Source organism: Sceloporus occidentalis, unplaced genomic scaffold, assembly GCF_023333645.1.
Source record: "Sceloporus occidentalis isolate IW3139 unplaced genomic scaffold, rSceOcc1.0.p SCAF_174, whole genome shotgun sequence".
NCBI classification, from domain to species: domain Eukaryota; kingdom Metazoa; phylum Chordata; class Lepidosauria; order Squamata; family Phrynosomatidae; genus Sceloporus; species Sceloporus occidentalis.
This window is the reverse complement of record NW_028317154.1, coordinates 1,003,426-1,025,242: the sequence shown is the minus strand read 5'-3', so window position 1 is coordinate 1,025,242 and position 21,817 is coordinate 1,003,426. Positions and strand designations below refer to the sequence as shown.

General features: G+C 41.4%; 1 pseudogene; it reads right to left on the bottom strand.

The window, feature by feature from the left end:
- Positions 1-7,865: 7,865 nt before the first annotated feature.
- Positions 7,866-7,937, bottom strand: LOC149279225 (U4 spliceosomal RNA; annotated as a pseudogene).
- Between the last annotated feature and the right edge of the window lie 13,880 nt (positions 7,938-21,817).

The window sequence follows — 21,817 nt, the reverse complement described above, 5'->3', positions numbered from 1 at the left end:
GCTCAAGGATACATTTTACCCTCTGGAGCTCCTATGGCTGATGGGGCAGCTTGAAGACTCCCAGACCTTTGCCTTTTCTGTAATCCCTATTATTATTATTATTATTATTACATTTCATTTATAGAATGCCAAATGATTCCTTGGTGTTGTTACACTGCTAAGAGGAAAACTAAGATTAAAATTAACATTATACAAAATTGACAATAAACACAAGTTGAGATACAGAAGGAGAATAGGGTCCTCTAAGTACTTTGTAAGCACTTCTATATGCATTGTTCAAGGTTAAACAAAAAAATAAAATATAATACTTAGGGAGGTTCTGCAAAGCTGCAGCTTCCCACCCCCTCCGTGGTACGAGGAAAGTGCTCCTATTCCGCACATGCACACAGGGGTCTCTTTAGCGCCCCCTCCTGGAGTGTTTACTGAGCCAGCGCTAGCGTTGTCGGCAAGTATATCAGCGAACACATCTCTGCGCAGAAATAGCAAGGAGGGCATCGTGTAAATTTAAAGGGACCCCTCAGCTATCTATATCTATACATATTATAATACATTTATTGTGGCTATTTGTCCCCAAGCATAATGTGTAAAGCAAGTGGCTTATCAAATGGCCATTGCATTGGAAGTAGCACTCATCAAACAGCATTTACATATTAAGCGATGTCCGTACGTACATTACTTCCACTGCTAAAACTGCTTGCTTTCTCCAGCAACTGAAAATGGTTGTATTGCCTGGCATATCAAACGACGCTCGCATTATTTAACACATTTCATGTCACTTGTTTATCTAATTAAAGGTGCTGTTCCACTTAGACAAAACATTGAGAGCTCTCTAACATGATACGCAAATAACCCTTAGCCCTTTCGAGGTTTAATCTCATGGAAACAACACAGATACTTTTACAAAGTTTTTGTTTCTGCTTATCTATGGCAACAACCTATCAGTGCCTGTTGGGTGCATCATGGGAAGTATAAGCTTTACCTTAATAATTGGATTTTTTCTTTTCTTTTACTTAAAGGTGGGCATTGTTGCCTAAATTAAAATCTAGAGATTGTGTGTGAAATGTTCCCAAGAGTAAAACAGAACTAGAAAATTGAATGTACACCTGTCTGGTTTGTGAATCCAGCCTCTTTAAATACATTTATGAATGCTTTCTACTCTTTACACAAAAAAAGGTCTGGAAGAAAAAGCATAGTGCTTGTAACTACAAATAAGAGACATTTAGCAATGGAGCCAGCAGGATATGTTAATCTACTAATAAAAACTGCCCGGGAACATCTTAAAATAACTGACTAATTTGCCCTACCACATCAGCCGGAAGAATGATCCACATTTTAAGAGCGCTTTCTAGTATAAACATGTTTAGAATAATTGATAAATCATCATAAACTGTCTAAATTGAGCTTATTTTTAAATGAAATGTCCAATTATTGACTTTACTATCTATTGTGTACTTTCTCCCTCTCTATCTCTCACTGTTTTTCATTCTCTCTCCAGCGCAGTCTCCATTTTTGCCGTTTTATCCTGACCTTATCTCTCTCCTGACTGTTCAGCCTTGTTATTGGCAAAATCCATCTCACTGGAAATGACTTTCCTCTGTAAAGGAAATAGATTATTAATGAGCCCAAGGATGGCTGACCAAACCGGTCCTCCTGTAGTTTTACATATTTACATAAATAAAATGAATACTCTGTATATTGATATCGATGTTCCAAACACAAAAGCCCAACAGCCTGTCGGTGTTCAACAATGGAGAGTAGTTTGCCAGGCTAACGTTTCTGCAGTTGTTGTTTCCTTCTTAATTTGTTTGAATTTTAGATGAAAGTTACAAAATAGACTTTTTTCAGAACTGGTAGTGGGGTGTAGCCCACCAGCAGAGGTGGCAGAGATAAGTACTGGGCACAATTTTCAGTGGAGATTTATCTTTTTGCTTTTGGACCTCCAGACCTTTGTGAATAAGAATCTCAGTGGTGTCCCAATGTTGCAGACATGCTTCTGCTTGCTGGTCCCCAAACAAGCCTCTAATTGTTGGCCCCCAAACCCAGAGATAAGTGTTTGCTTCCTGCCCCAACCCCCAGGACAAGCTGTTGGATATGGACCCTCAAGCACCCCAGACAAGCCTCTGGATGTAGGACACCAAGACTGTGTTTTCTGGCATCTCAAACGTTTCTGCATGTGTGTTCCTCAATACCCTAGACCAGGGGTTCTCAAACTGCGGCCCTCCAGCTGCTGCAGGACTACATCTCCCATACTCCTCAGCCAGCCCCTTAGCTGAAGGAGCATTATGGGAGATGTAGTCCTGCAGCAGCTGGAGGGCCGCAGTTTGAGAACCTCTGCCCTAGACAAACCTCACGACCTCTATTTATAGGATGGGTTCTCCATGGGGAACAAAACAAAACCCATGCTGTCCTGTCCTTAAGTGACTCAAAAGACTTCTATAGAATTCTGGGATGCTCCAAAAGCATTGATTCCTTTTCCCCCCCAAAATCCAAAAACTGTCAAAAGCATAAAATCTACTTTTTTTGTGTAAAAGTTGCCAAACTGAAACCACCCTGTGTGGCTAGAATCTTCCGTTACGATGCAATGTAGCTCCCCCGTAGGCAGATTGAAAATTGGTTGGGATAAGCATATGGCTTATTTGAAAAGGAAATGATACAAAAATTAATTATGAGCTTTTCTAGAAAGGGAATAAGCAGAGCAGATGAGCCTATTATCTGCTGTCAAATTCCCCGAGGGAGATGTATAAACAAAGCCACTATTTGTAACACTATACACCTTTTAGCCTTATTTCTGCAGGATAACAGACACAAAGAAATATGAATGGCATTGTACATGGGAGAGAGAGCGCTTTTCATGCGAACGTTACAGATAACACCAGGTGTAGGGTGGTGCAGAGCTTCGCACCGTAAAAAATGCCCTTAAATAACTCCCATCTTTTCCAATGGCCAGTGTTAGGATGTGTGGTTAGAGGGTTGGTTAGGGGAGGCGCTCTATTGAGACTGTTTATGCTTTTTTGTGACCTACTGAAAGCAATTTATGTTAGAGTAGGGCATTTAAATAATGAATAATGTATTTTATTTACATCATGTTATTTATAAACCCATTCACTGCTGTTTCTATACACATTATGTTTTTTGTTAAGGGCTGTAAACCGCACTGTGATACACTCATGCCCAACAAACATTCTGAGCGCATAGAAATGAGGAGGAAAAAGAGTGAGAGCAATTGTTGTCCCAAAGATTGTTCCTTCTAAATAGGGAGATTTGGGAGATATCTGTGTTGATGATATCATCAACAAGCCCGGGGGAGGGGTCAGAAGGTGCAAGGAGAAGTTCATACCTCCCCAACATTTCAGGTGTCTAAATTGGGACACTGTGTTGGGAAGGTGACGAAGGGGCTGCTGACACTGACCTTACCCGAGGACCTTACCTCAGAGCGGTGCGTAGCCCCCAAAGCATCGCAAGGAGGCAACTTGGAAGCACAGACCTCTATTGATCGTACAGCTCCTTGGGCCATTGAGAGAGATCAGAGGGTCTCCTGAACTGGCCCATGATCTGAGGCAGCTTCCTAGGATAACAGGACAGAGGCTGACAACCTGTGCCAAGCAAACCCTGCCTTATTTAACCTTCACAATAACTGTAAGCTTTTGGAGACAGCTTTGTTACAGAATGTACTAGATCTTGCTGCCGGTCAGGTCTTAGATTGTGCTTTAAAGACCTTGAAATCTGTTAAAGATCACTTTGTCCCTGATAGCTTACAATATGTTCTTTATATCAACTTGCTCCAAATAGCTTGCAATCCATTCTAGATTAATCTCTTTTAAAGATCTTGCAATCTTCTTTGTTACTAGACAATCTGTTCTAATCAGCCTTCCAGACAGGTAACATGTTCCAAAGAGCTTGCAGTCTGTTGAACACAAGTCTGCTTTAATGAGCTTCTATTCAATTTTAGATCACACTGTTCTGGAACTGTTCTAGATCAGTCTGGTCTAAAGAGCTTGCTATCTAGTCTAAAGGTGGGCCTTTGAGAGAGGGTTTGTCACGTCTCGAGACGCCAGCTGTTACAGACGGTCCCGCTTCCAGTTGCCAAGATGTCTTTTATTATTATTGCTTAGATTCTCAAAATGTTAAACAAGAGTTTCTCTGTTATTATCTTCTTTGCAATGACCTCTATTTTGATATAACAGAAGCTATCAGGAACATGGAAACGGGATTTAAAGATGTGACCTTTTTTAAGCTGTTTGAAAAGTACATTAAAGGCACACTGTGCTTTCTTTTGCCACTCAAAATTGTTTTTCACACGTTAGTAAATCAGGTAAGGAATTGTGAATCAGTCTGCTTGCTGAAGTGTGATTTAACAGGAATTAACATGTGATAAATATGCACTTCCACATCACATTCACAAAATGCATAAAACATGTGTGAGATCATGGAAAGGACTAGATGCGCAAATTTACGGATTAAAATAGCGTATAGATCTAATATACTTCCACAGTGATGTGAATGTGTCCCTCATTAACATAGTGATGTGACAGCAAAGTTAGTAGCACTGGTGAAACTGCCAGGTAAATCAACTTGCTCTGGTAATACTAGGGTGTAATAACACTCATGCAATATGATTGCGTATCTAACCATACATTATTCGGACCTTCACACTGCGGAACATTAGGTCTCTTGAAGGCCATATATACAAGCATGCAGAAACAGCTCAGGACTTCTTGGGCAATCAGGCTCCTGTAACACTATTACTCAATAGGCCTGTTAAAAGGGAGATCACTGATCGCCCCAACTAGCCCTTTAACACTATGCAGGGCTTTGTCGAGTCGGTACAATACTGTATAGTTTTCTTCTGCCCGCCACTGCAGAGCGCCTGGGTATGACTTCATACACCGCTGATAATACCATTCAGCGGACCGGTGCTCATTCATATGCCTTCAAGACTTCAGAGGTGTCTTCTGGGGTTGCAATCAAGGTAACACTTACATCCTTAAAGCCCATGTGACTGTATCTATAAACAGAATCTTCTTTGTCTTCTCTAGGACCACTATGGGAAATATGTATTCATGTATATAGACTGTTGCCACTAATAAACATACATGGCTATATATTAATACTGAGTACAGTGTGTCTTAGCAGTGCTTATGTTCTACAGGGGGCATTGGGGAGGACCACTGTTAACCTCTGCCCAAATAGCTATTTAGGGTTGGTACCATTATACCAATATATCTATGCACCGCTATGTACACTGCCATACACATTCCAATAAATTTACCCCTGGGGTAATAACAGCAAGATTGTTGCAGCAGTGGCATAAAGGTAGTGTGTTTGTAATTGCGAGCCAGATGGTAACGGACTGAAAGGGTTAATACACCGGACTGGGCACCTCCCCTGCTGGTTCGAAGAGCCAGCTAGTTAGATGTCTTAACATTTGTCTATCGAGTACCATTAGCTTGCAGACAGTGCTTCAATCGAGCGATGAGTGAGATGGCAAGATACATCTCAGAAACCCGTGTCCACATATTCCAAGCATTCCCAATCTCATCACGCAGCCATGCCGTCCGAAAACGAACCTCTGTTCTGATATGGAGAGAGGAGCGATGCCAGTGTACGCCTGGTGCCACTCAAAGAATGCCCCCCGGGCAAATAATTACCGTGTGAAATCTTGTCGTCGCCGTGGAAGAGCATCTTTTACACTTCACCTGAGCTGTGAAGGGAGTGTACAGTCTGACAGATACAGAAAGTCCTTATGTATGTATCTCCATTCACCTGTATATATATATATATATATATATATATATATATATATATACACATATATAACATGAACATTTAAAGGCGCGTGTGGTCTTCTATGGTATGCAGACTCTCATTGATCAGACCTTTGGGCAGGTCATAGGGAGAGCTATACCAGGAGAGAAACACGAAAGTTTTTTTTTTAATTGGCTCACCCTATAAACGCTCACACAGTAGGGACACCGAGCGGTATTGATCCACCCCATTTAGATTGTGTGTTGCGTTTTGACCATAATCTCTATTGAAGTGCCATCAATCAGTCCTGCTGACAGGCTAAGCTGATCTAAGTCATTGCAGCGGAGCTAACCATTACGGGGCCAATCTACGCATCTCGGTGTCTTCAAAACAAGCCCACTTACAGAATACTAAAACTGACCTTCTCTAAAAGGATCCTTTGTAGTTGGCCACTAGTAGGACCTTTAAGAGATACGTAAAGCTTTTGCACAAGAAAAATCAATTTCCTTGATTTGTAATGTAAGGTACTTCACAAAGAGTGGGGAACAGCCTCCCAGCAGAAGTGGTATAGGTTGGTACAATGAGAGAATATAAACACGCTTGGGAAAGCATATGGTTATCTAGAATCTAAGATTAGACCGACTGATGTTTCAGTGTTTACAGCATGAAATACATGGCCCGAATGGTTCGTATCTGCCCCCACTGGAAGTCATTAGGGCTATGGGACATTTACTGTGATGTCTACGATGGAGCCTGTTGCTCCCTACTCCTTGGTGGGGCTGTAGAATATCTTCAGTCACATTTATTGAGGCATTAATGGCGGGTATGGAACCATGGCAGCAGAAAAAAAGTGGTCTGGCAGGATGAGAGCTAGAGTATGGTATCCAAATCAGGACACCTGTGTTGGGGGAGTGTGGCCAGAGTTTGTGCTGCAATAGCATTTTACAGCTCCGTGGGCCGGTCAGAGAGTCTCCCTAACCAGCCTATGACCAAAAATCAGGACTGCCCTGTAAAAACACAGACACTTGGGAGGTATACTGCTGCCCTTTCTCACTGTGCCACCCTAGGTCTATGCTGCGTAGGCCCACATACCCCTCTGCTCATCATTTCAAACTATATTTAAAATCAGGCAGAAATATTTTATAAATATTATATATATATATATCTGTTACATAAGTGCACTCACGCAACAGATATAATTATCTTGTTACATAATAATTATATTCATATAGGCAAGAGAAAGAGCCTACACATTATATATATACATATATATATATATATACATAGCATTTATGACCCAAGATGCACCCAATGGCTGCTGCAGTAACTGGTTCTTAGTAACAGTTGTCAGGAGGCAGAGACCAAAGTAACCATGGCAACTAGGAGAGCTCTGCCTGGTTTCCACAGTAACCGACTGTGGTCCAGGCCACCCGGAAACTGAAGCTGCCATCTTTGTAACTCGGGGCAGTGTGATGAAAACGGCAACTGACTCCCACCTCCCTGCAATCCTCAGCGCTGGTCGGCGAGGCAATCAAAAAATCAAGGCCTATGAATCCATTTTATAACAATATAAACTCCTGCTCATTAAATACAGAGTACACAAAACCGGGGCTCATATATACATATACACACACAAATTGTACCCTATGGGTCATTAGTTGGAGAGGCAGATTTGGAATACAGGCAAGAATAATCATGGGATTACAGTTCTTATGTTTATAAAACCTCCCAAAATGGGGCAAATGTGTATTAAGGATTGTAGTAGACAAAATTGTGATTCATTTTTCATACAGCTATAGACTAGTGATAGCCATATAGGTTCCTAAATGAGGCGTTTACAAGAAGAATAATGGCTTTTAGGGCTGTAGAACAGTGTGATGCCCTCATACCCTCTGAGCTCCTACACAGGAAGACTTGGGTGGTATGTTACAGGGGTAGCTGATTCTGATGAGACGTGTGAACAATGTCACTAAAGGTCAAGCACAGCTTAGTTGGCAGCCAAGCTGAGTTTGCTGGGCAAACATGAGCTGGACCAAAATATGCAAAGTCATATGCCATTGCCCCCTCGTCTGTCCACACGTTCTAGCTGGGGCATGCTAATGCATGTATGATGTGCCACGCAATGTTTCCGTTAGCAATAATCACGCCTCGGATAGACCTCATTGGCTATGATACCGCCACGGCGCAAAGCTTGCATCACGGTAAGTTACTCAAGTTCACTTCTCAATGAACAAGTCGACCTTTAGTGAATAGACCTCTGGGAATTAGTAAAAAGGTAGAGTAGATGCTAAATGAACTGCGACATTTGACTAGAACCTTTATACCTTAGACTAAGCAGGCGAGACATATTAGCAGACACCAGACCTTCTAATATTTCAAATGGCCAAAAAGGGGCACTAGCTCAGAGTCATGGCAAGCGGCAGCACTTAATGAGAATATTTATGTTACTTTGCAACCAAATGATAACTAGATGACTGATTAAACCATCTAGGGCTGAAGAACACTGTGATACTCATACCCAGCAAACATCCGGGGGGGACACAGAGATGGAGGAACTTGTTCCAAATTGAGACTCTTGGAATAAGGATTAGGAGACTAATATCTATAGCGTGTTGCGCTGTGCATCCCTGTGGCATTAGAAGAGCTTATTTACATACTCGTCTTGACATGACTAGTTCTGACAAAATCAGGCCTACACAGAGCAACAAAACCTGCCACCTGAATGACCGAGCAATTGTGTGGATCTTTATTTCCACGGAACTAATGTGATGTTAGATGAACTGGCAGCTTCTACTAACCCGGGCACCTCTGGAGCTGGGCAGTCTCATTGCCCCTGGGGACATACGCAACTAAAGCCTCCACCCAGAACCAAGAGTCTGGCACCTCCAGGGCACACGGACGCAGTGAGAGATAACTGCACTCGGGTTCCCCCTGTAACAAGTATATCGTTAAGAGTGATAATTAACGGGGGAGTGTGAGCTCTGGCAGGGAAATTACTGGGTAACGGCACAACGCTAATTAGTCTGATTCGTTAATAAGCGCGTGGCACCGGCCCTTTAAAAACATGGGAAGGGAGGGGGGGGGTCGGGTCTCAGGCCGCAGCTGAGCCGTGTTTTTCACAGATTGGTGTACACTTTGTGTTGCACAAACACACGCCTATATACAAATACACATAAACAAGCTCACTGAATGCATGGAGCTACATGCTAATACGCCCATTAATAGCAATCTTACACCAGTATATAAAATACTCACACCTCTGTAAACAAATTAATTTAGTACTCCAGCTATAGCAGACTACAGTCCCCATGATGCTTTGCTGTTCCTACGCCATTGGTCCTTCTCAGACAGGTTGAAATAGTCAATCTTGCCTATTAATAATGCCAAGGTGACATCATTAATAAGTTCAGCCAATTGGGCCAATAGTACTAAACAATGCAAAACGCCTCTGGCAGACAACATCTATTCAAGTCCCGTCCAAACCACATAGATAACCATAGATACAAGGAGCATAGTAAAGATCCAGCAATGGTGTAACTGCTGCCTAAAGGCTTTGTTAAACCAGGCATCTAGTGGCTATGTGTGGAACTGCAACTAATGACCCAGAATCAGAGTAGCCCAAGGGCAATATACTCCCTGCCCCCTCTGCTTACCAGTCCTTCCCTGCTTTCATTGTAAAAAGAAGACAGCAATGTGCTTTATGTAAAATGAAGCATTGTTAGCATGATGCCACGCTGTATAGAATGGACTGCCAGATGACATGTACATTAAACCTCAGAGCACCAGATGGGTGAGCGAGTCTCAGTGAATACTCCGTGGGTTAATCAGTGTTCAAAACACAATAAACATTGTCAAAACAATAAACATGGCTGAATGTTGTTTCTTAAATCAAAATAAGTGTTATATGCTTAACACCCCATTACACGAAGCAATGCATTACCCCCCCCCCCCCCCAATCCCTGATGACAAAGCCGTCTGTACATCTTGGAAACACAGAAATGCTATGCCAATGCTAGAAATCATACATAAAACATGATAGATTGGTCTGAAAAAGTCATACCCACGTACAGACAGGCCTGTCCTTCCAGCTATTGTTGAGCAACTCCTCATATTCAGCCAAAAAACAACAACATTTCCTTAGGCTAGTCAAACATGGTAGGAGCTGTAGTTTATTAATGGGACCTGTGCTTCCACTGTACAAAACATATGTTTGCCATGATGAAATCCACAGAGGCACCCTTTTGCGCATTGTGATATAGTGTGACTAATGCCAACACTGTGCAGATACATGCGCAGACTGGTGCATCAAATAATAATATGCACCCACATCAAAGTGTTAAAATGTCAACTGAACTTCCAGTGTTATCGTTTCCTTTTTTTTTTTTTCTTTTTTTTTATGCCAGCCCCATTTCTCCGTGTATTTTTTCGGAGCCTGTTAGACAAGGCCAAGTCGCCCCATGAAAAATATGGTTTCAATGGATTTGAATTTAAGAAATTGCCTTTTAATACAGTATTATCCGAACTGCATTCTTTAACTGTGGCTGATCCAAAAAATCCTACCATCATCACCGTGGCTGAGAATGATCTGAGTTTTCGATCTACTAAAAACTAGAGGAGCCTGCGTCTTTACAGTGGATATTTGGGAAGAGGTTAATAGAACAGACCTTTTTCATTTTCTTAAAAAAAACCCATTGTTTTATCCGATTTATAAGTAGCTGCAAAATGACATCACACACTGATGTCACCCCCTAAGTATCCTTTCAGGGAAGGTTTGTATGCACAGCTGGAGATGTTTTCTACATTTTGACAGAAACCTTTCTATACTGACATTCCCTGATTGGGTTTTTTGTCCGCCGATGCCATCTGACCCCGATAACATCCCCTGACATTCCTGTGTGTCAACTTAAAAGAGACCTGTTATAATCTTCTATTAAACACTAAGCCCCTGCCTAAAGGAAAAGTAAAGTTCATTCATTGTCAGTGGCCATAGACCATGCCGTTATAGACTACATATCCATTTTGAAGTCTATACTCAAATATGGAAGTATCACAATATATACAGAATAGACACGAGATGACATGTTTAAGTAAGATGTGTATATATAAAATATGTTCATAATACCCACCCACCCATCTCTGCAGAAATATGTCTCCTGATTTCCTTCCAGGAAATTCATCAACGTAACATCTTAGTAAAATATAAGTGTGTTTCTCTATGTAGCAGTGATTAAGAACACTTCCTGATCAAGAAGTTACTGTACGTTCCTAAAGGAAGCCAAGCATCCAAAGGAAACCGACTTCATCCAAAATGTAGCACGTTTTGTTATTGTTTTAATAACCCCTATTTATTTTTCTATTGTTACACAAGACATTTGGATTTGTGGAATATGTTTTAGATATTTTTTTGTGGAATATGTTTTATATATTTGTTTGTGGAATATGTTTTAGATATTTTTGTTTGTGGAATATGTTTTATATTCTGTCCTTTTTTGTAGATATTTACTTAATTCTTTTTATTCTTACAGTTTATATTTTGTCGCTCTTGTGCCACCATTTAAAAAAATATATTTAGTGCCTTGGACTCCCTGTTTAACCACAGGGGGGGTGCGAGTGTCCACCTCTTCTACAACCCCATTTGTGCTACAGTTGAGTCCTTTGGGATGGGTATGGAGATCACCTAGTTCCCCCATCCTATATCCAGTGGGAAGTGTGACAAAAAAATATCGAGCCTATGAGGCTACCATGTAATTAGACCACAGTCAGCCATCAGTTACTAGCGTCGCCTGTCTAGTCCACCATGCACCTTCTCCACCATTCCAAGCAGTCTTCTCTCACTGCTGGTTTTTGGTATTTTGCTTTAAGTGCTTTGCCAAATGATGCCGAGCACTAGAATATGATGTCATATCTAGATGCTTCCTGCGTGGCTTTACAAAGAAGTGTGAAGGGGTGCTGTGAAGGCATGTGACGTAGGAAGCTAACCTCTTGGTCCATTGCACACAGTAGGTCTGTTTGCGGAGATCATAAATTCTCACCAGTTGGTCCACAACTGGACGCATTGAGACCTTTCCTCAGATATGGACCCTCTTTGATTGTAAAAGACTACATATGATTTGGACAGTATTCCGGATCATGAGTTTATCTATAATATAGACTGCCTTCTAGTATGTGAGACTACCGATTTTAAGACCCAACCTATTAATCATTGGAAAAGTAATTTTGCTCACAGTAAGGGCACTTCATCATTCAATACGTAAGGTGTCTTCTAATGAATAAAAAGTTGTCTAATGAAACTGACTTGCAGTGAGCAATGATTCGTTTCAGTGGGTTTTATAGCTTCACGGAGAGGGTGGTGGATACATTGAACAGTCTTCCTGCAGCAATGAAAAAGATTTAAATATTGCATGAATTCTTAAAATGTATGGAATAGGCATAAGGCTAGTCTGAACATAAGACTAGACCAAGACAGAGTAAAGTTGGAGGTCTTCCAGCAGGTAGAAAAAGGCAGACTAGATGAGCCAAAGCACTCGTACCTGCTGTCAAATTCAGTTTTTTTATTTCGATGAGATAGGCCAAATTACATTGGCTATACCCATACTCCGTCGAGTGATACTGCTCCCTGGTGACTGTGTTTAGCATACACTGTGCCACATCGCCATACCTATTTGACATGACCTTGCGGTGAGTGAAACTGATTTTTTAAATGAGCAAGACTGTTTCCCATTGTGACAGTCCTCTTCTCGGTGAATTAAATTTACTGGTAACGAAAGCCACCGACTTCCTACGACTTCTAACGAGTATATGAACATTTCCGCTAACTCCCAGAATGCACAGCCGCCTTTCTGCATGTGAGTGTGGCCTCAATAAGTCAAATGCCAGCCATGCCACATGATCAGAATAAATCATTTCAGAAAATAAAGGCATCTCTACCCTGTCTCGAATTTTCAGAACAACGCTTCGACGGATTAATGAGGAGGCCTCCTGCCGAGTGAGTGGCTTGTCTTTGTAGGTTGAATATTATGGAATGATTGGAGGTGCTGAGTTGCAGTTCTCCAAGCTGCATACTAAAAAATGGTTACTGTGAATCAACTGACTCCATAACTCCCAAGGTTTAAAATGTCCATAGAGGGGCCCTTTTATGGAGTATGGGTAGAGTCATGGACAGAAGTCGGGCTTTGCTACGACTTTTTATGTGACTTTGTCACCTATCAATAGATTTTCGATAAAGGCATTTGTACAAATAAGGCATTTTTACTGGCACAATTTTTACAATTTTCACGTTTCTGCTGTTTCTATACGCGTTATTGTGACTTTTAGGGCTGCAGAACCCTGTGATACCCTCATACCTCAGTGTAAGCATATCATTGGAGTTAGCCCTTAAAATTTTTTTTTTTTTAAGAATTAACCAAAGATATAGGAGAGCTGCACAAGCCGCGACTCCAATTTAATTTAGTAGAGCTAAAACAATGGCGGTAGCACCAGTTACTAAGGGTCTTGAGTTTTTCTTCTCCATACATAGAAGAGGTGCTCTTTCACACAACTTGCGCTCTTTAGCATTTAAGATACAAACAGAGCAGATCTAAGGTTCTTCCCTCTGTATGTCTAATCACATATAAACAATGAGGATACTTTTTTCCAGTTTCTATGGCAATAACCTATCAATGCCTCCTTCTGCATCATATGAAAATAAAGAGTTCCCATCAAAAATTCTGAACAAGGCGAGGCTGGAAAACAACCCAAACCGAAGGTCCCCTTTTCCCACTCCTCTTTCAGTTAATAATAAATGTTCGCATATTTTTCAGGACTTAGAATATCTCCCAAGTTGGGTGAGCGATACTGCCGTTGAGCGAGTGGAATTTTCTTCCAATGAGTGGCACTATTTCCCATCGAGTGTCTCTTCCAACTCATCCACCTTGTCTAGTACGACATGAGACTATCACGAAAACCAATTAAAATGCAGTTTGGGGGACATGGCTGTCCTACACCTACAGGAGCTATCGGTCTATGTGAAGATCCTAAGATTGAGTAATATAAAGCAAATGAGATTTGTCTTTCAATATGGGCATCTGAAGAAATCAATGGAGTGGACCTTCTTAGTACACAAATCAATGGGAAGGATCAAGGATGTGGCCCTTCACCTTTTCATGGGAAACAACTCCTGCTACTCCCAGCAAGTGCCACAGAGGGTTGGCCTCGACTCTCTAAAAGCTAGTTTACATTACATAGATCCAGGTACGGGAATAATTTCATTGCGAACATAGCAGTCAGTAAAATCACTGTCAAGGTGTGAGATCACATTTCAAAATATACCACTGGGTAATATTTCTATACAAATATAGAGTTTAACATCAGAATAAGAACCTACTGGCCCATTCACGCTGACCATTTCCTAGACAGGACATACGGTATCTTATAGCCCCTTCCAGGCATCCTTCCGTCCTTCTTTCACTGGAAGGCGATTTCATGCATCCACCACTCTGTGCATAATGTTTCACTGAGTGAACGATGTCTCATGGGTGTTCTCCGGCAAAGGAAATGTATCTGATTTTCAATAAATTAAAAATCACCCCCTAATTATCGAGATTGTCTTTGTATGCAAAACTACGGCTCCTGTCACTTGACTGTCTATCAGTAAACAAGTTTACCTTTTACTATATGAGACAATGAATGAGGATGACCGCCTTCCAATAAAAGAGAGATTTGTAAAGTCTACCAGAAAGAGAGGCCACCAAGGAGGTAAGACAAGCATTCACTGAATAATGGCTGTTCTCCATATATGTTTGTTCTTAAATCATTATCTATCTATCTATCTATCTATCTATCTATCTATCTATCTATCTATCTATCTATCTATCCATCTATCCAATCATCTATCTGTCTAGTAATATCTATATATAATCGTTGTATATCTATCTATCTACCTACCTAGCTACCTATCTCCTTGTATGTTATATTACTAAACATGTATGTAGATGACATTCGACATGCTAACACATTTTGACACAAAGAAAAAAAAAATCACATAAAAACATATCCGGTCATTCCATATATACTCTGTCTGCAGCGCAATTATTTTCTAACATGTATAAATACTAGATAGACCGAGAGATACGCAGACAGAAAATTCATACACAAATGTATAGACAGAACATGCATTAATGAGGACAGAAAACATACCAGAAATAAGCACACATCTGTACCGACAAACATATATAGTATAAACAAAAAAGAGATGGACGCTCGTATAAATATATATACATTATGCATGCTCTCGTTCACACAGATCATAATCTCCTAACCTACTCTAACAGACACAGAGTAATATGTGTGTGCATGAAAGGACACAGACACACATATGTGTGCACTATAAGGAAACACATTTGTGTGTGTAAATGATCTGTTTTCCACTCTGTCTTCCAGTGCACATATGTATCTGTATATACATACATAGATATACATACATTATTACGTGCACATATATGCACACAGACACGTATCGAAAGGTATAGTGATCCCGTGCAGATAAATAAGACCAAATGGCAGGTTCCTCACCTTACTGCGTGGATATTTCTCCCGATATGTGTATTTTTAAAAATATTTTTGAGCGATTTGGGACGAATAGCTTGTCACCGATTCTCCCTTACTAGCCGACTTGCGCCAGGCATGATCCCACGGGGGTAGAGGCTTTTGGCCCAGGTCCCGCCTCCTGCGCTTGACAGCACAGGGTTAACCGCTGTCCAAATATTACAGCTGGCCTTTATTAGTAGGATGCTAGTCCACTTCACCTGGTTGCCGCGCCGTAGCCAGCTTCTGTTTTAGTAGATTTCAGCTCCTTACCAGGGTGGTAGCCTCTTGCCGTAGCTGCTCTCTGTGGCTCTGTACTAGTCCAACAGCCAATTTCACAATGACACAGACTCCTCGCTGCTGTAATTCTACAACACCGGGCCAACCACAGGTCTATAGCCTCTTTCGCTTAGGCTCTCATTAGTATATTAGCCCCTATGGGATTTGTGCCAGCCACAGGACGGTAAACAGTCCTTTCCGACGCTAACCCTGTTTGCATTCTGCTGGGTTTGCCGCGTAGTCTTCCTCTTGTAGATGCTCTGCAGATTGCTGGCCACTTTGAGATGCTGCACAAAATTGTTAGTCGTATTGGCTATTCCTTAGTCACAAGATGGAAGACACTAAAAATGTTTGTATCCTGGTGGCCCCACTACAAGTTGGTAGCCATCTCCCACTCAAACGATCTCTGGAATAACAACCTTTGCTGGATCTCTGACAGCCAGGGGTCAGTGACAGCTACACCGGATTTACTGCTAGTCCTTGCCACGGGATAATATCGCTCTTGCCCCCGATTTTCGAACAGATCAGCCGTTCCTTTACCTATCTCTCCAGATGACTGATCACCTTGTGTATGTCAGTAGCCTCTGACAGTCTCCGTGACAGGTCTCTCTCCAAGGTGCTAGCCCAACGTGTCTCTGGTTTTTTTTCTTGGTGCACCTGTTAGGTAGCCACTCTGGTGTATTAACAGCCCCCGTTATCCCAATGACTGATATATGTAACCCTGACATCCAGCATGGTAACCACTGTCGCAATGGTGTGACAGGGATCAAGCCAGGCATAAAAGCATCACTAGCCACACTCAGGAACAGACTTGCCAAATTCCTGACTGATCTGTCTGCACACTGACCTTTATTACTAAGTTCTATTTCCAAAGTCCCCCTCTCCACACCTTCACTATCTGCCTGCTCCTAACGTCTTGTTTTCCCTGTCTCAGTCTTCTCGTCATTCCTCTCCCGTCAGTCTCTTTTTTTGTGAACCGATTCTAATTTCCTTAGATTTTCTGTCTGTCTCTCCCACCAGTCGGTAGATCCATATGCCTCTTGCCTGCGCCTTTCCCTTCTCTACCCTTTTTCCACCTTTTCCGAGCCTCCTCTTAATCCATACCCATCTCTCCTTCTCTCCTCGCAGTCTCTCGCATTCCTTCTCCCTCCTTTTACCTCTGTATCTATCTATCTATTGCTATCTGCTTCTCTCTGTGATCTCCTGGATTTCTCTCTCTACCCCTGGTCTTCTCTCTCCCTTTTAGCCCTCTGAACAGCTCTCTTTTTCACAGACTATGATGTATCCAGCTGATTCTATTCTTGCTATATTTTTTATCCCATGTAAAGAAATAACAAAGAAATAAATGAGAGATTCTGTGGCCGTTTCGTTCTCCCTCTCTCTCTGCCCCTCCTCCGTCTCTCTCCCTCCCTCCCTTTCTCCTTCTCTCTCTCTCTTTTCCTCCTTCCCTCCCCCTCACAATATTTAACCCTCTCACAGATCTTGTCTCTTCTCCATCACTTTTTCCTTATTATTCCTCCTTACTTTCAGTGTTTCTCTCTCTGTCATCTCCCACTCTCCCCTCCAATATATCTTCTGCTTCACTCCATCTTTCTTTCTTTCCTCCCCCATACACTTCTTCTATATCTCCCCTTCCTCAGTCCATCTTTCTATCTCCTCCCTTTTTCTCCTTTTTTACCCGCTCCCCCTCTCTCTCTCTCACTCCATCTTTGTCTCTCATTTCACCTACCTCTCTCCTCCTCTCTTTATATAAATATTTCTGTCTCACTCCATCTTTCTCCCTCCTCTCTCTGTCTCTCTCACTCGGTCTCTCTCTCACATTCTGTGCATCCACCATTAAATCTCACCTGAGGGCAGTATATGTATAAATGTATATATGGGGCAGCTTGGGAAGGGATTGCTAAATACATGCTGGCAAATAACTCATCTATGTATATGTATAGTTCAGCACAATTATCAATCTATCTTTCTATGGTTTGGGGTTCTCCATCCCTCTATATGTATACTGTATGTGTCTCGCAGATGTATAGGAATTTATATGTTTATATATATATATATATATATATATATATATATATATATGGATACATTGAGATTTCTCTAGTTTTCAAGTATATGCATTTTTATACACATCTATACACATTTACATACAGTACATAACATGTATACACATCTACAAATCCTCCTTATTTTGAGTACATACTGGTATACGCATACAGCCCCCCTCCTCTTTCCCTATATATATATGCGTGTATTGTTTTATCGCCCTACCATACCCATACCCTGCGACTTGCTATGTATACATCATTCCCTCTGATAGTTCTAAAATATATCTTTGTATGTTTAACAAGGGGTTCTGTGCATTTGTGTATATGCTTCATGTGTGTTTATGTTGGCCCAGGAACTCCCGCACATGCAGGCCTACTAGTGCCAGTTGCCCATGGGTTCTTATTCTCTAATTGACTTGCCCTGGAGGTGCCAAGCTCTTTATCTTGCTATGTCCTAGAGGTGCCAGGCTCAGTGCGGTGACAGATGGCAGGGGGTGATGTGAGCAGGATGGATACAATCCAGAGTGACTCCCACAGTACAGGGACATAGTGACTCAGTGTCACCTCACCAGTAAATATCTCCGAAGACAAGCGTTACATGCCACCATGCCAGCAGTGCCACAGAGTGTGCCCAATCACAGTAATCCAAGGTTGACATAATGACACAATGCAGATATCTTTTTGCACATGTGTACTTATATTGCATACACGTGTATGTATTTCTAGGTATGCATGTACTGTCTCTGTGTACTATATGTGTATCTACCTGATTGCCTCTGTATGTATGGATGGGACTGACTCATTAGAGTACGCTGGTGTTTCTGCCTGTGCCTTCCTGTGTCATAAGGTTACAGCTTAAAATATTAAACCATCCATCAGATGTCAACAAATTAGAGAAAGGGAGGAAAGCTATAGCCATGGGCCAGTTCCATAAAGCAATATATTCACCAGCGCATAGAGATGTACGAGACAGAATGCATTTACTATGACACAAAAACAGTTGCCAGATGAACCGATACACAAATCACATTGTATAATCCCTCATGACATCAGATACATGCTGTTACACATATTACAGCCCTCTACCCATTACATACATGTATACAGTGTATAATATATAGTATTTATAATATGTAGTAGTCATGAAATGCATAGAGCATGTAATCTCATGTCTATCGGGTGGGATCAGAATTGTGGCATACCTCCTAACATTAAAGAGGAGGAAAAAGAAGCAAAGGGATTTGGATCCCATGGAATATATCACCAGAATGTCACTTTATAGGGCCCAAATCCCTCTGCCCCTCGTTCTTCCCCTGATGTCCCTATCTTCTAGGAGCTCAGAATGTTTGCTGGGTATGAGGGTATTACATTCTTCTACAAAACTACAAAAGTCACCATAATGTGAACAGAAACAGCAGAATATAGATTTATAGAATAAACCACATACATTATTTTTCTTTTAAACTCCATACTGGCCTACAAAAAGAACTATTAACAGGTCACCAGGGCACATAAAAAATCTTAGTCAAGCTCCTGCCAGTCACTGTGGTCACTTTATTTTTTGGTAGGTATGCAAGAAGGGGCTTGTGATGGAACCCTCCATCACTGGGGCTGCTGGAGAGGCCTGACAGCCAGCCTCCTCACTATTGACTATGGGCGCTGACATCTGTGGCTACCCCCAGCAGTATATCATCCCATCACTTGCTGTAGTTCCACCACTACAGACATTTACCCCGGCCAAACCTTGGAACTGATTTCGGCTGGTAATAGTGGAGGTTGGGACCCCATTGTATTGTTAATCCCGTTACTGCCCCTGTTGTCTCTGGGAGGCAGATTAAGGGGGCGGTTTGTATCCCAATATCTTGTTTTATGTTAATGCGTGTTTTGCTGGATATATCCAGCCCTCTGTGTGAAAAATAAATCAATCTTTGTTTTGGTTATACCCTACAATGAGTCTCGGGTAGTGACTGGGAAACCGGGGAAGGAGTGTGTGTCCCAGGCTAAGGGAGCACAAGTCAACGGAGGTAGTCCGTCGGACTATCCAGCTCCGTTACAGGGATATACGAGACATATACCATTGGTTGCTACGATGATAAGACAAATTATGTACATAAAACTTTATACAGTTTAACAAACAGTTCTATTATTGTCGACTCTGAGAGTCTATACTCACGTCTCGCAGCTTGGGTAAAGGTAAATGGGTTTTTTTCTGAGCCCTTTAGGATTACTAATGATACAGAACAGGGTTGCCCTCTTTCCCCTTTTGTTCTTTCTTTTGAGCTGCTCCATCAGTCAATCCGTGCTAACCCAGGCATCAGGGGCATAACAACAAAGGGCTTCAATCACAAACTAGCCCTGTACTGTAGATTATTCTCGCTAAATTTCCTTCCTTTATTGGATCAGAAGGTAGATCTAAACAGATGGGATTCCTTTAATGTCTCTTGGTTCGGAAGGATTAGCATCCTTAAGACGACAGTATGCCCCAAAGTATTGTACTTGTTCCAGCCTGTTTCTATTCTGGGTTTTTTTGTTCAGAAATTAGGGTCCATGTTTCTAGAATTAGTTTGGAAAAGGGTGAGAACGAGACTTCAGGCGATGTTAGCTTACCGTCCCTTACAAGTACTCTGTGGCATGCCACCCCTCATGTGACGTGGAGTGGATTATACTTCCCCATGTAAGATTTGGGCGTCTATAGAAAAGAGCTGGTCTGCTTATCCTATGTCGTTCTTGATATGGGTTTCAGGGGAAGAGAGGCTGCCTCTATTGTACGTCCCTTCCTAGGTTGCTTGATATACTATACTGTAGTATGTGTATACTTATATTAGTGAACAGCAATTGGTGACTCTCTTGATGGGGGGGGGGTAGGCCAGTGACACTGTTGGATAAATATCCATATTATCAATTTTTGTATATTGTTAAACAACTTAAGCATGTTGGACTATGAGATAGACCATTGACTTCTTGGGAGAATTGGGTGGTTGGTGACAATAATCACTCCTATCTTCTGTGGATTCTATATACGGAAGTTATATAGATATAAGTTATATAAGGAGCTACTTTACTGTATCATACAAGGCTTTGGGAGAGGGGCTTGGTCGTCACTTTAACAAGGCTTTGGTATCCACTAAAGCATAGGTATAGTATAGATGAAATATTTTTTATTAGATTAAATATTTTTGCAGATGGTACAGAACCTCCTGCATTGTATGCATCCTAAATTATCCAGGAAATGTTGATGCTGCCTGAGTCAATGGGGGGGGTCATAATGTGTATATATATATATATATATATATATATATATATATATATATATATATATACACACAGTATGTACATCATAATATTTGGGAATGTCCATTGGTGCAGTTATTTTGGGTGGAGGTACCTAGAGTTTGTCTGGGATTTTTTTTTTTGCCTACTCCCATTAAAATATTGTTAAACCACATGCTTGCTACCATGAGGAAATCAGACAGTATCTACTTTTGTAACCCTTTGCTAATGGCAAAGGCCACCTATGGCGTATGTTTCTAATAGCATTTCTAACGGGCACTTGTCATGCAGCCACCAATCCCTGCCAAACTTACCCGTAACTAAAATTTCTGCAATGTTTTCAAAAAACCTTCTGCGCTGCCTAGGATATTTTGGTTGTATCTGTATCTTCAGATTACAAAAATACCCTACATGCATAGGTTTTTGGTTTTATGGATATTACAGCGTATACATTGGAACATGCATGTATACTGACTTTGGATGTGTTACTAGGCGTATGTAGTATTTGGAGAGGTTTAGCAGCCCCTCATTTCATAATATAGAAGTATATAGTTTTGTGAAGAAGACAACACTGGGCACTTCATTAGGATCATTTGGCCATGGTAATGCAGCCATTTGACCATGGACCACTGTCAAAGTTAGCCATAACAAATATCTGAACCAGCCCACGATTCGGGGGGAAAGGGGAGTTGATTGTACAGGGTTTGTGCTCCAATATAACAGAATATTATGTGTCCCCCCCCATGAACCATCATTACAGTCAATGCTCAATTTTTTGAAATGTCATATGGGTCAGTGGAATGCCAGCTTTGGGTGAGCCTGAGTGGGCGGCCAAATAGTGGTCAGCATAGACATTTGTCTGTTCACACAAAGTTTCAACAAAATAATTTGTGGAAAAAAAAGGTTAACATAAT